At 43.3% G+C, this 14,990-nt stretch overlaps 1 protein-coding gene across 1 annotated transcript in view; it reads left to right on the forward strand.

Annotated features, from left to right (window-relative positions):
* Positions 1-3,639, forward strand: part of SLC26A4 (solute carrier family 26 member 4) — a 61,849-nt gene extending 58,210 nt beyond the window's left edge. The window contains exon 21 of the transcript XR_003436555.1: positions 3,462-3,639. The gene's annotated coding sequence lies outside the window, so the exon portion shown is untranslated. The remainder of the gene's footprint in view (positions 1-3,461) is intronic.
* Positions 3,640-14,990: the final 11,351 nt, after the last annotated feature.

Genomic DNA, 14,990 nt, shown 5'->3' on the forward strand with positions numbered 1-14,990 from the left:
GCTCTACCATCACCACAAGACTCCTGAGGCCCCTTTTTAAAAAGCATGCCAAGTGCAGATACACCTCTCCATATCACACCACTCCCAGACTCATTAAGACTGAACAAAGACATTCTGAGTTGGAGGAGCACCTCTGATATTACACTTCCTGTGGCCAGGATAAGTTGACCACTTAATATTCCATTTTAGAATGTGGTTGCAATTTTCTCCATTTAAAAAAAAAATTATTTATTTATTTTTGGCTGCATTGGGTCTGCGTTGCTGCGTGCAGTCTTTCTCTTGTTGTGGTGAGTGGGGGCTACTCTTTGTTGCAGTGCACAGGCTTCTCATTGCGGTGGCTTCCCTTGTTGCGGAGCACAGGCTCTAGGCGCACAGGCTTCAGTAGTTGTGGCACGTGGGCTCAGTAGTTGTGGCTCATGGGCTCTAGAGCACAGGCTCAGTAGTTGTGGCCCACGGGCTTAGTTGCTCCGTGACATGTGGGATCTTCCCAGACCAGGTCTCGAACCCTTGTCCCCTGCATTGGCAGGCGGATTCTTAACCACTGCGCCACCAAGGAAGTCCCCAATTTTCTCCATTTTTATTCATTACTATCCCAGTCATGGAGGAGCTCTAGGCCATACAGCAGGAGCATCTAAAGATCACCCTTTGGATGTAAAAGAATGATACAGGTCCTTGACCAACCAGTGCTACAAGTTGGTGGAGACTCTTAAGGATGGAGACCAGGTATGGCTCTTGTCCTAGTCAGTTCAGGCTGCTAAGAAGAGGTGGCTTAAACAAAAAAACATTTATATCTATTTATTTCTCATAGTTCGGGAGGCTAAAAGTCTGAGATCAGTGTGCCAGCACGGTCAACGAATGCCCCCTTCTGGTTTATAGAAGGCACTCAGAGGGTTTTCTTCCTGCTGAATCCTCACATAGCTAGCTCTCTACTTGGAAGGCACTAATCCCGTTGTAAGGGCTCTACTCCCTTGACCTAATTACCTCCCAAAGGCCCCACCCTTCAGGTACCATCACTTTGGGATTATGGTTTTCAACATCTGAATTTGGGGGAGGGACACATTCAGTTCATTGCTGCACCCCTCAAGGCACCTGTGAACTAGGTGGCATTGCTATACACCTGAGGATGGGTCCTGATCTCTGCGTGTTAATTAGTCAACCCTACTCCTTCCAGGTGAATTCACTTGGTGGTGAGTGTAGCTCATCAACTGGTGGTGAGTGTAGCATATCAGGATCCTTTCACCCATTCCCCCAAGCTTATACCGTATACAAAAGGAGCCCTGGGCATCCTTTTATTCCCTGGCACAGAATTATTCAGGTGAATAGGAGCGGTCTGGACCAGTAGAACACACTTGTGCACCCGTGACTTTTCTCAGGTAAGCTCCCCATCAAGTGGGTAAGGGAAGGAAGCGGTGAGAAATGAGGCTGGCAGGGGGGCTGGGACCAGATTACAAGGGGCCTTGTACACCACATTAAGGAGGGTGGATTTTATCCTCTACTCTGGTAAGAGATAAAGACAAAATGGCTGGGTTACATTATCTAGCTAATCCAATCAGCTGACCTGGAAACCTAGAAATCAATTCAGAAGGTAAAATTAAAGTAGAGATGAATGAAGCTTTTGTTGTTTGGTTTCCAAGGACGGAGTAACAGGTGATAAATTAGCTTTTGTGATTTAGAAATAAAAACCTTGTTCTATGGATGTAATTTTTATTTCCTTAGTTTATTCTTTTAAGACAATTCCAGTATTCTATTATCTCTAATTATATGAGGCATTACGTTTATGATTAGGAAGATATGTGCTATATAAAACATGTAAGGCAGAAGTAGATACTGATTTGATATCGTGGAGTCCATGTTCCCTTATAAACATGTTGCTGTTTCTATGCGGGAGTCGCTGTCTTTTCTGGTTTTACCTCCTTGTTTAAAAAACAGAACTTGCGGGCCCCAAACCAAAGGAGGAAGTGATTGCTTAATATTTCTGTTCAAACCAGTTATTAAATGTCTGTAACAAAATACGAGGCCTGGCAAACAAGTCCTCTGTGCTTGCTGTGACCTCCTCCCAATGAACCGAAGGCTTCCAAGCTGCGGGGGTGAAGCCTGCTCTCCTCCGTCCTCACCGCCTCTCCTCCACACTGGGTGGTTTGCCTAACCAGAGACACAGCCGGCCACGCGGTGTGAGGACGCTCAGGATAAAGACCTACACTCGGGAGAAGCAACATGGAGGCCAGATCTGCCTGCTTAGAAGAGCTGAGGCTACTTTCTCTTTTTAGTTTCATCTACCTTTATTTTCTTCAGGGCACTAGATTTTCCATCAGCTCCTTGTTCATCAAGTGCCTTTCCTGTGACAGGCACATAACTAGAAGCTGGGTATACAGTCAGCGGTCAACAAAACAGAGCCCATCTCTATTCTCCTGGGACTTAAGAGTCTAATGTGGGAGATGGTCGGTAAACAAGCCAACATCCCAGAAAATACAGGTTGACTACTCTACTTGTGGTAGAGGCTTGGAGGTGATCAAGGGCCTTCTGTCACGGAGGACGACTGGGTGGGAACGCTGTGTGTCTCTCCGAGGAAGGGATGCTTCAGGAAGGAATTAGCAAGCACAGACCTGGGGAAAAATTGTCCAAGCGGAGGGAACAGGTAGGGAAAAGCCCCAAGGCAGGATTGATCTCAGCTGGGAAGTGGTCATTTGAGACAAAAAGAAGATCAGCAGGTTGGAGGAGGCTGCGGACGCAGGGTCCTAACCACTCGAGAGTTTGTACCTGGAAGGCACCGACAGGCTTTAAACTGGGAAAGATATGGCCAGTTTTGTGTTTTCAGAAGACTGCTCTGGGAGACTTGTTTGTTTCCCTGTGCGGAGAGTATCTCTCTAGGAATACCCATGATCTGGTCATCTCGGCTGCCCACAGGAAGAGGAAGTGGGAGTGGGTGGGAGGAAGAAGTTCTGTAGACCCTTTATTCACTTCTGATTCTGAACGTATTATATATACTCTAAGACTGGACGCAGGAACAGGGAGAAAGCTACTGCAGATGTCTAGGACAAATCTGAGACAGACATACAAAAATCTGGTGACCCGACTGTGGGAGCGAGGAAGAGGGAGGAATTAAGATGACCTGTTTTTGGATTTTGGATTGAGCCACTGAGTAGATGGTGATGATAACAAATTGGGGAGAGTTGAAGATGGACAGTTTGGGGGCAGTGGCAGCTCCTGAATTTCTAATTAGAAGAGGCTTAGGGGTGGCCAGCTGGTTGGAAGTAGTGACTGGAAGAGATTTGTCTTAAATAGTGAATTTGCATAGCATTTTTTATATCAGTCAGGATATGTCTGTTTATACGTAGTAACCTAAGATACACACACGCACACACACCTGAGAACTAAAAAAAAAAAGAAAAGAAAAAAGGCAAAACTTCAGGAACTTATATAACAAACTTTTTTCTTTTTTGTTCTTTTTCCTTCTTGTTCAGTTTGCTGGATGTCCAAATGACCCTCTGGGCAATATTCATCCACGAGATGGCTCAGCATTCCAGGCTGCTTTGATCTTAGGCATCTTTATCTCAACAAATGATAACCTGAAAACAAAGAAGGAAAAAAAAACACAGCAAGGAGAATTGTACACCTAATCTTAAATAGTTCCACATGGAAGCAATACGTGTAACCTTCACTCATATTTCAGTGGCCAATGTAAGAGCCAAAGCTAATTCTACCTTCAAGGAGGTGGATAAATATAATCCTCTTATATAAATAAATAAGATCTCTAGGAAAGGAAGGAGGGCTAGAAGTACCGGTGAGTCTAGTAAAGCTGACTATGATATCTTACATAAGAATGAAAACACTTCAAAAATCTGTATCAAAGACTGGGGGTGGAGGTTAGGAGGAGAGGTAGAACGTGGGCCATCTGTGAGCAACCACCACCCTCCACACCCCCTACCCCCTGTTTAGTGCTGTGTTTTGTGTGTGGAGAAGAATACCACACATTCAAGAATCCCATTTCTGGACACATTAAATCAAAAATGCCTCTATCCAAGTGGAAGAGTCAAATAAGCAGCTGAATCAGAAGGTCGGAGGACAGGTCTGGGCTACATCTATAATTTGGGAAATTAAAATATATACACCTGCAGTTGGATATGAGAGTGTGAAGTCCACGAGAGTGGTCTAGGCTGGTGTGGCTGGACATGAGAATGTCTAAGGAAGATGTAGAAAGGATGACTGGGAGACAGTTGTGGACAGAACCTTGTTGATGACGAAAATTACAGGGGGGTCTGGAAAGGAGACAGAAGAATCAGAGAGGAAGGGGGAGAATCAAGAGTGACTGTTAAAATTAAGGGAAAAAAGCTTTAAAATGTCTGCATTTCTGCTCTTATCAAAGCAAACCGCTCCACTTGCGTGATGGATCCCCACCCCTTCTGCACCTCAATTCGTCTCTATACTGAACTGATTCTGTTAGCACTTAAACATGCTCCAGTGACATCTCCCTTCTGATAAAACAAGGCCCACCTCTTCCAACCTCCTCTCTAGCCACTGTCATATCACAAAGCTCTAGGTACATGGCTCTCCTTTTAGTCCTTCAACATTCCAAGTTCTTCGGTGCCTTTGCACTTACTCTTCCCTCTGCCTGGAGGCTTTCCCCCAGCTTCTTCTAAAGGTTAACTCTTTTTCATCTTTTAAGTTTCAACTTAAATGGCATCTTCTCAAAGAGGCCTTCTGTGACCACACTGTGTAAAGCAGTTCTCCCAGTGCCATAGGTGCTTGTCTTAGTGTTTGGGCTGCTATAACAAAAATGCCATAAACTCTGTGACTTATAAACAACACACATTCATTTCTCACAGTTTTGGAAGCTGGGAAGTCAAAGATCATGTCTCTGGCAGATTCACTGTCTGGTGAGGGCTCACTTCCCGGTTCACAGAAGGTGCCTTTTCACTGTGTCATTACATGGAGGAAGGGGCAAGGGAAGTCTTTTATAAGGGCACTAATTCTATTCACAAGGGTACCACCCTAAGACCTAATTACGTCCCAAAGGTCCCACCTCCTAATAATATCACCTTGGGGATAAGGATTTTAACACGTGAATTTGATGGCGGGTTGTGGGGGGGAGGAGGACACACATGGATGACGACACACACGAACATTCAGACCACAGTAGTGCTTCATATATCACATTGCCCTGCTCTATTTCCTTCATAGTATTTACAGTTCTCTGAAATTATTGTTTGTTTACATGTATACTGTGAGTTTTACCCCACTAGAAAGCAAGTTACAAGGGGATATAAAGAAATCTTTGTTGGGGGAGGGGATGTGGGTTGGGAGCATAAGGAGTGGTCATTTCTTCCTAAGGTATCACATTTTCAGCAATTTTAAGATACTGTGTTGATAGAAGGGTTGTTAATAATATGATGAAAATAACATTTGAGCGAGCAGTCTGATATTCAGATTGAGAGGTAAAGAAGAGAAATGAGTCAAAGGTTGGCACCTTTATAAGAGTTTGCTATCCCACCAATCCAAGTAGTGGGGCTCACCACCACCAGGCCCTGGGCCAGATAACTCTGGTGGATGTTACAACATGGCTACACCCTTGAGACAGGGTCTCATCTAGCTATACGTCACAGTGCTTGGAACAGTGTCAAACGTATAGCAGGTGCTCAATAATTATTAGATAAATGTTAACTGCTGCAAACATTGCAGCCAGCTTCACTAGGTCAGTGCTGAAAACCACCCAATGATTTTATTTTGTTTTATTTTATGTAATTATTTGGCTGTGCCGGGTCTCAGTCGCAGCATGAGGGATCTTTGTTGCAGCATGCGGGCTCCTTTAGTTGTGCCATGTGGGATCTAGTTCCCTGACCAGGGACTGAACCCGGGTCCCCTGCATTGGGAGCACAGAGTCTTAACCATTGGACCACCAAGGAAGTCCTCACCCGATGATTTTGACATGAGGAACTTCACTGGTAACCTGCGTGCGGGCATTTGCAGTTGGGTGTTAGCAAAATGGCCCAACTGCAGGGAGGGAATAGAGAGAGAAGAGAGGAAGTGCAGCCAGAGAGACTGCTCTTTCTAGAAGTTTTGCAGCAAAGGGAAGAAAGAAGAGGACAGCAACTACAAGGTGCTAAATGAAGAGAGAGTTTTGTTTTGTTTCAACAGGTAGAGACTTGAACTTTTTTTTTTTTTTTAATATGTCTAGAGAATAGAGCCAGTAATGAAAGAAGAATTGAAGCTGTATGAAAGGGAACACTTAACTGATGGTGTGTGGACAAGAGAAGATTTAACATACAAAGAACTCCCTTTCCTCATGGGTAGAAAGGAGGTAAAGATGGGTTGGAAGTGGGGTTCAGGAAGCTGAAGGAGTGGCAACTATTTTCTTTCTAAACAGAAAGCTCAGAAAATTGACTTCCCAAACTGCTTTTTTCAATTTCTCCTCTTCACCAATTTAATTCTGTTCCCCATTTGTTTACGTCTTCTCTTAACTTTTACCCAGTTACGCTTTGTCAGCTCCACCTGTTCTGGATCCGCCTACAGCCCCTAGATCTTCAGCTGGTTTAGTATATTACCATGGCCAGTCTTCTGGGATTGCCCGGCTCCCTGATACCCAAACAACAAAACATTCCATCCTAAGAAAGTACAGGGATTCCGGGCTTTTCTCCGGTTTCTCTAAGTATTAATGAGGATTCCCACTGAGGGCTTTCATATAGCACAATCTTTATCACCTTACTTCCGTAACTCAGTTCCAACTAGGATAATAATTCAGCCCAAAGATGGACACAAACCTCTCTTAATTCCCTAAGATATAACAGAGATATTTTAAACAAGATTTCATTTGAGGCTTAGGGATAACAGAAAGGAATAAGAAAGAAAAGTAAGAAAGTTTTGTAACTCAAATGTCCAGCCCATTTTGTTCTTGTTCTACCTTGAGATCATATTCACAGATGTCAGAAAAGCACATCTAATTGCAAAAGCACTGATGATATTCCTTATCACATAGAAAAACTCGCTATAAACCTCCATCTGAACTCTTTCACACTTCCAACCAAGTTTTTGTGCCTTTGTCAGAGGTCTGTTCCCTACAAAAGTTTCCTCCCCAGGCACACAAAAACATCCGGCCTACAGCAGGGTCTTTCTCCAAACCACACCCTACTCAGCCTAACAAAAGCTGGAGAAACAGATTTCTGCAAAACAAAAGCCCCAGGTGCTAGCCAAACTGACCAATAACACACCAGCGCTCCAGGATACAGAATAGGAAGTTTTCTCTTTTCCTCTGCTAATCCCGTGTCAGAATCTCCTGGAGTCTGAGAATCAAAAACCAGAACATGTTTGACTTGTAACTATTTTGGACAACTGCTTTAGTAATTATTATGGATCAACTGCTTGGTTTGGGGCCACAATATGTTTATATCTATATATACACATTGCCTTATTACCATGACAGTTTTATTTCTGGCTCTTCGTAGGACTTCCAAACTTTTGATGAAGACAGTATATATGTGGGAGATTTTATTTACCTGCGGCTAGTGCCACCTAGTGGACATCATCTCTGAAAGAGCTTTGAGTCTAGGATTTTTATCTACCTGGCAAAGGTGGTGATGAAGATGAAGATGGCTGACATTCATTACGTTCTTATTATTTGTCAGGCATGGTATTAGATGTGATGCTAATCTATTTAAATTCATTGGCTAATTTAACCTCGAAAACAAAACTAAAAGGTGGAAACAGCTGTCCCCATTTTGCAGACTGTGGAAACTGAGACAAGGAAAGCTTAAGTGAATTGCCTAAGGCTGCTCAGGAAATAAATTCCAGAGTCCACGTGTTAACATACTGGGAGGTGAGCGGATGTTGATGGTGTGATTTAGCACCTGGGAGATGACTGAAGAAGACACCTAGTGACAGGTTCCAAGGACAGCTCAGCTAACCCCTGGGGCAATATGAAGAGGCCAAAGAAATGTTCTGCACTGGACACTGGGCAGACAGGATTCATTCTGAACTCCTCTGGTGCCCGAGGCAAGAACACAGGTGGACCAGGCCATCATTTTTATTGCCTTTTGTTGCAAGAGAGAAACAAATATTCACAATAAATGGGATAGCTAAAGTAGGGTAAAGACTGACACTTTCCCTCCCCCAACAACCAATTAGAAAGCTCAGACTCTACCCTACCACCTGGAGTCTTTTTTTCCTGATGAAGTAAGATTATATCACTCTCTAGCCTTTCAATGAGAAGTTCAGTGCACTTCTCAACTCATTTCAGCATCAGGTCTGGTCTATAGTCCAGAGTCTCATCTAAGTATCATCTAAATCATATATAGGTGAAACTAGGTAGGATTCATCCCGAGGCAAAATTCCTCTCCAGCTGTAAAAGCAAACAAGTGCTTCCAAAATAAATCGCGGGACAGGTATAGGATAGACATTCCCATTCCAAAAGGGAGAAATAGTTAAGAAGGAAGGGGTGACAGGTTCCAAGTAGGTCCAAAACTCCACAAGGCAAATTCCATTAGATCTTAAGGCTGGAGAACCACCTTCTTTGGTTTGATGCTCTGCCCTCCAGGCTCAGTGAGGTGGCAGTGTCAGGCCCACAGCTCAGCGGGGCAGCCCTGCCCACATAGCTCTCTGTGAGGGCCCTGTCCATGCAGCTCTGCTGAGCAGCAGTCCTGCCCTTTGAAACCAAGGTGGAGGCAGCCTTGCCCCCTTGCTCAGCCTTGCCTGTGTGCTCTGGACCTGTGGTGGGAGCAGCAGCCTTGATGGCCTCCGAAGTCACCTTAGGGGTCCTTCTTCTCTTTTCTTGAAGGATAGCACATATATTCTCAGCCATATAGCGCTATGGTCCCATCCTTTGAAATCTAAGAAGGCCGACAGCCTTCCTTCATTCCTTGCCACCTTCTCTATCCCCTTTAGTTCAAACTGGCAGTGTCTCTGCTGTATAATCCCATCTCTCTGCCTGGCTTCTGCTGAGATGGATTAAGTCCGTAAATCTCTTTATCAAATGGTTGTTCAGCCATAGCCTTAGTGTTCTCTTCAGAACAAGCTTTTTCATTTTTTGCAGTATGGATAGGCTGAAGATTTTCCAAATCTTCAAGTTCTGGCTCCTTTTTGCTTAACAATTCCTTCTTCAATTCATCTCTCTCCTTTTGCATTTTAGTATATGCAGTCAGGAAGAACGAAGCTGCCCCTTCAACAGTTTGCTTAGAAATCTCCTTAGCTAAATATCCATTTTGTCACTTGCAAGTTCTACCTTCCACAAAACACTAAAACACAGTGCAGCCAAGTTCTTTACCACTTTATAATAAGGACTGCCTTTCCTCCAGTAAACATGTTCCTGCAATAACGTTCTTCATTTCTCTTAATGTCTGTACGTCTAGCATGTACCTCAAAACTCTCTCAGCCTCTTCCAACTACCCACTTCCAAAGCCACTTCCACATATTTAGGTATTTGTTACAGCAACACCCCACTTCTTGGTACCAAACTCTGTATTAGTCATCTTGGGGCACCATAGCAAAATATCATAGATGGGGTGGCTTAAACAACAGAAATTTATTTCCTCGCAGTTCTGGAAGCTGAAACTCTGAGGTCAGGGTGCCAGCTTGATTGGGTTCTGGTGAGTGCTCTCTTCCTGGTTGCCTTCTTGCAGTGTGCTCCCATGGTCTTTCCTTGGTGTATGCATGTGAAAAGAGAAAGAACAAGTTCTCTGCTGTCTCTTTTTTAAAATTAATTAATTAATTTTTATTTTTGGCTGTGTTGGGTCTTTGTTTCTGTGCGAGGGCTTTCTCTAGTTGCGGTGAGTGGGGGCCACTCTTCATCGCGGTGCATGGGTCTCTCACTGTCGTGGCCTCTCTTGTTGCGGAGCACAGGCTCCAGACACGCAGGCTCAGTAGTTGTGGCTCACAGGCCTAGTTGCTCCATGGCAGGTGGGATCTTCCCAGACCAGGGCTCGACCCCGTGTTCCCTGCATTGGCAGGCAGATTCTTCACCACTGTGCCAACAGGCAAGCCCCTCTGCTGTCTCTTTTGATAAGGGCACTAATCCCATCATGAGGGTCCCACCCTCATGACCTCATCTAATCCTAATTACCTTCCAAAGGCCCCATCACATTGGGGTTTAGGGCTCCAACATATGAATTTTGAGATGATGCAAACATTCAGTCCACAGCAGCAGATATTTAATTTCTTTTGTGTACATTTATTTTTATTGCAAATGAGTCTTTCTAGAACTTTCATCCAACTTTTTATTATGTAGTATTTCAAACACCAGAAAAGTTGAAAGGAGACAATAGTATATCACACCTAGATTCATTAATCGTCTCATCTGCCTTATCTATATGTCTATATGCCTATTAGCTATATATTTCCTGTTTAAAATATCTTGCTGACAGCATGATATTCTACCCCCAACTACCTCAGCATGCATCTCCTAACCAAAATACCATAATTACACTTAAGAAAATAATTCCCTTATATCATCTTGAAGCCAATCCATATTAAAATTTCCTCAATATCTTTTAAAAAATATTTTATTTATCTATTTATCATTTACTTGGCTGCTCTGGGTCTTAGTTGCAGCATGCGGGATCTTTGTTGCCACGTGTGGGATCTTCCTTGCAGCATGCGGGATCTTTAGTTGCGCCATGCGGGATCTTTAGTTGTGTCATGAGGGATCTAGTTCCCTGACCCGGGATCAAACCTGGGCCCCTGTATTGGTAGCACGGAGTCTTAACCACTGGACCACCAGGGAAGTTCCCCTCAATATCTTTTATAGCTGTTTCCCCCTGAGTTTGGATCCAATGACGCTGCAAGTATTACATTTAGTTGCTATAGCTCTTTAGTCTTATAAATCTAGAAAAGTCTTCCTACCCTTTTTTCCCCTTGACTCTGACTTTTTGAAGAGACTCGGGTGTGATAATGGCATTGTGACTTTATTACCTCTTAGAATTTATACAGAAATATTTACCAATAGGGGAAATGCTGTTACAAAAATACAGTGCATAATTAATGGACCTCAGATTTAATTTAAACTTCTTAGTTGAGTGGAATCAGAAAGCTTATCAAGTGCAGTAGTATACATATTGTGATATGGTGATAATACTGAAGAATACTGTGTGTTCATAATTCTAGAAATCTGCCTAAATTTACCATAGTTTTAAACTTATGTTCATTAATCGTTCAGCTCATCAGACTATATGGATGACAAATTTTTAAAAATCCAACTAAACAATTCTCTAACAATGCAAAAAAAATTACAAGGATAAAAATTTAAGAGTCACTCATATCAGTCTATACAGAAATAATTAACACCAGGTGAACAGCTTGCCCAGCTATCTGGGCAATACTTAATAGGTCGGTAGCAATACTTTTATAAAGACAATACAGTACTCTATATTCAAAGCAAGGCCTTTGTGCCTGGGCATTCCTTACCCTGCCTCTGCTCTATCAACACTGCAGGGGTGGGGGTGGGGGTTGATCCCTGCATTTCCCTGGCTCCTGTGCCAGCTGATATCCAGCTGGGGTCAATTAATTGGAGACTGGAGACCACTAGAAAGGGAGGAGCCAGGGGTACAGTCTTCACAGCAGTTGTGTTTTTTTCTGGCCCCTGTGTTTCAGGTAACACTGCTTTCTCCCTTTGTCCCTTCAGCCTCAGGCTTCAGTGGCTTCTGGCTCTTGCACTAACCACTGTGTCACCTCATTGCCATACATGGCTTCCTAGCTCTTCCATTCTCTGTATAACAAGTCCCTGCACCAAATTCCCTCATTGAAAATACTTGACGTAGTTTCTGGTTAGACCCTGACAGCTCCACAGTAGATGATATTTTTAATTAAAATATTCTAATTTTATTTTAATTTGATACAACAAAAGAAAATGAAGTAGAAAATTTTTTTAACATGTGGGCATTACTTTCTAAAGGCTCTTTCTAGGTTAAGAAGAGAAATTATGAAAACCTCTCAGAAGTTAAGAGTTGTTACTCATAATACTTTTAACTGCTTTTCAATTTTAGACAGTAAAGGTAGGCAGTTCATGAAAAATTAGTACTCATGTGCTTCCTGTCACCTTTCTCTTCACAATTTTTTAGTTACATTATTTTTATTTTGTTTATAACATTCACATTTTATTCTGTAACCATAATTTCCATAGTTGCTTAGTATTTGTAAAGTTACATATTTAAACCAGCTATATTTCTCTAGAATGTAAGTTTCACACAGCCAAACTGGGCTATTTGCTTTGTTCATTGATAGATTCAAAGCAACTAGAACAGTGTCTGGCACTGATAAATACTTGTTGAATAAATTTTTTACCACAGTTATTCACTTTCTTAGTTTAAATTTTAATTTCTCTCCTAACTGGCTGGATTTTATTGTGGTATATGTGTATATGTTTAAACAAGCACACACCTACACAGAGTTTTTTTCCTCACTCAAGAAAAGCTCAGGCTTGCTGTGCTGCTTGAGTTCCTTCATGTTGGCAGATACGGGCTGTTGTCTTCTGGCGTTAGATGTTCTTTGCTCATTTTATTGAATGAACTATGAATACTGGTGTAATAAATTGTCACTAATTCTTTACAATTCTAGTAGCCAGTGCCCTCCTATTGCAGTTATTTTTTATTGTAAGCTTTTATCCAGTTGTTAGCCACATCCATTTGTTTTTTGTTTATTTTTTTGTGCAGTGCCACACAGCATGTGGGCTCTTAGTCCCCCAACCAGGGATGAGACCGGTGCCCTCTGCAGTGCAAGTGTGGAGTCTTAACCACTGGACTGCCAGGGAAGTCCCGCCACATGCATTTGTGTTCAAAAGTTTTAAACGTTTTGTTTTGTTTTGTTTTGGCAGGGTCATATTGTCTCTGATGACATTCTTCAATAAGTCAACAGATATTTTTGTGAGTACCTTCTGCTAAATACTGTGTATTATACAAATATGAATTACTAATGGATACTATCCTCTAGGAGCTTGTCTTGTAGGGTGCATAAAATAAGCATGTTGCTACAATATGAAGTAGAGAGTGATGTCTTAAACATAGTTCTGAAGGGGCAGTAATTACCAAGAGGAATGAAGGAAATGCACACTTATTGAAGGCCTGTTATTTGGCAAGGGCTAAAGAGCCTTCACAGATGTTATCTCCTGATCTTCAGACCAACTCTGCAAGGAATGTTATTATTATTCCCATTTTACTGATACAGAAATTGAGCTTGAGTAACCATCCAGTATAACACAGGGAGAGTTGAGATTTGAACCCAGTTCTGCCTGGTTCCAAAGCTCATGCTCTTTCTCTGCTACATATATTACCTACTGTGAGCTTGAGTCAGAGAAGGCTTGATGGGGAAAGAGGCATATGAGCAGGTGCCTTGATGGGTAGGTAGGTTTCCAGGTGGGAGTAAGAACTGCAAATCCATGCCTAGTATTTTTCTCAACTGAGGGACAGATGGGTTTTAAATCTGTCAAAAAACTTTTCGTTCATTTGGAGATCCAGTTCTGAGGGGGTGACTATTACCAAATACCGGAAAGAAACACCACATCGCCCTCGTTCTTGAGTTTCCTGGCATTCTTTTCTTTTTTTTTGGCCGCACCGTGCAGCATGCGGGATCTTAGTTCCCCGACCAGGGGTTGAATCTGTGCCCCCTACATTGGAAGCTCGGAGTCTTAACCACTGGACCACCAGGGAAGTCCCTTTCCTGGCATTCTTTGATCTTGGATATCTATTTCCTCATCACCCCTCTGAGCAGACACACAAGGATTAATTCTTCCAGGTGCAAAGATTTACCCTTCCTCTTGGACATTTCTAGAATAGTATAAGCTCTTCAAAACAGCATGGGAGATAGAAAGTAGTGGTTTTCAAACTTAAATTCCATGCCATCAGGGCACTTCAACATTTCAGTGAGTCAAAACTACCATTTTTTTAAAAAAATAAATTTATTTTATTTATTTATTTTTGGCTGCACTGGGTCTTTGTTGCTGTGCGCGGGCTTTCTCTAGTTGAGGCGAGCGGGGTCTCCTCTTCGTTGCGGTGTGCAGGCTTCTCATTGCGGTGCTTCTCTTGTTGCAGAGCACGGGCTCTAGGCGCTCGGGCTTCAGTAGTTGTGGCGCATGGGCTCAGTAGTTGTGGCACATGGGCTTAGTTGCTCCGCGGCATGTGGGATCTTCCCGGACCAGGGCTCGAACCTGTGTCCCCTGCATCAGCAGGTGGATTCATAACAACTGTGCCACCAGGGAAGCCCTACCATTTTTTTTTTTAAAGGGACAGAATAGAATAGAAATAGCAGAAAGCATTGCATACAGTAAGGGTGAGTACGGTTTCATGACACATAGTTATGTATATGTGTGTAAGTTTGTGTTTATGTACTGGGCTATGATGTAAAATATATTTCTGATAGTGACAGACATTTCTTTAACAGTAACAAGGCCTATTTACAAACCTAGCATACCAGGGAGGCCTGAAAGCCCCTTCTAGCTGGCATAGAGTGGCAGCTGGGGATACGGTCAAGTCTAGGAAACAGTATGACAGACGGCTTGCTCACAGCAGTTTAAAACTGCCAAGCATTCCTTCAGAAATGTGGAGAGAAAAGAACAAAACAATGATCTCTTAGCAGAGGAGCTGCAGGGAGGAGCAGGCTTACCCAGCTGAAAGGATACCCACGGCAAAACAGTCCTTCTCAGAAGAGAAGGCAGGCTGCAGGGCCTCTCTAGGTCAAAGGTTCCTATCCAAATGGGTAAATATATTGCCAGGCCTCAAAAGACAGAGTGGGAAAATGCCTTTCATCAGCAATTTTCAGTCCTTATAGTCTTCCTTCTCATTCCTGAATCTGTCTCTTGCCCGGTTTTTTGTGGTTTTTTTGCAGTACGCGGGCCTCTCACTGCTGTGGCCTCCCCCTTTGCGGAGCACAGGCTCCGGACGCGCAGCCTCAGCGGCCATGGCTCATGGGCCCAGCCGCTCCGCGGCATGTGGGATCTTCCCGGACCGGGGCACAAACCCGCGTCTCCTGCCTCGGCAGGCGGACTCTCAACCACTGCGCCACCAGGGAAGCCCAGAACC

The sequence above is a fragment of the Aethalodelphis obliquidens genome, unplaced genomic scaffold, assembly GCF_003676395.1.
Source record: "Aethalodelphis obliquidens isolate GAN/ISIS:26980383/991018 unplaced genomic scaffold, ASM367639v1 scaffold27, whole genome shotgun sequence".
NCBI classification, from domain to species: domain Eukaryota; kingdom Metazoa; phylum Chordata; class Mammalia; order Artiodactyla; family Delphinidae; genus Aethalodelphis; species Aethalodelphis obliquidens.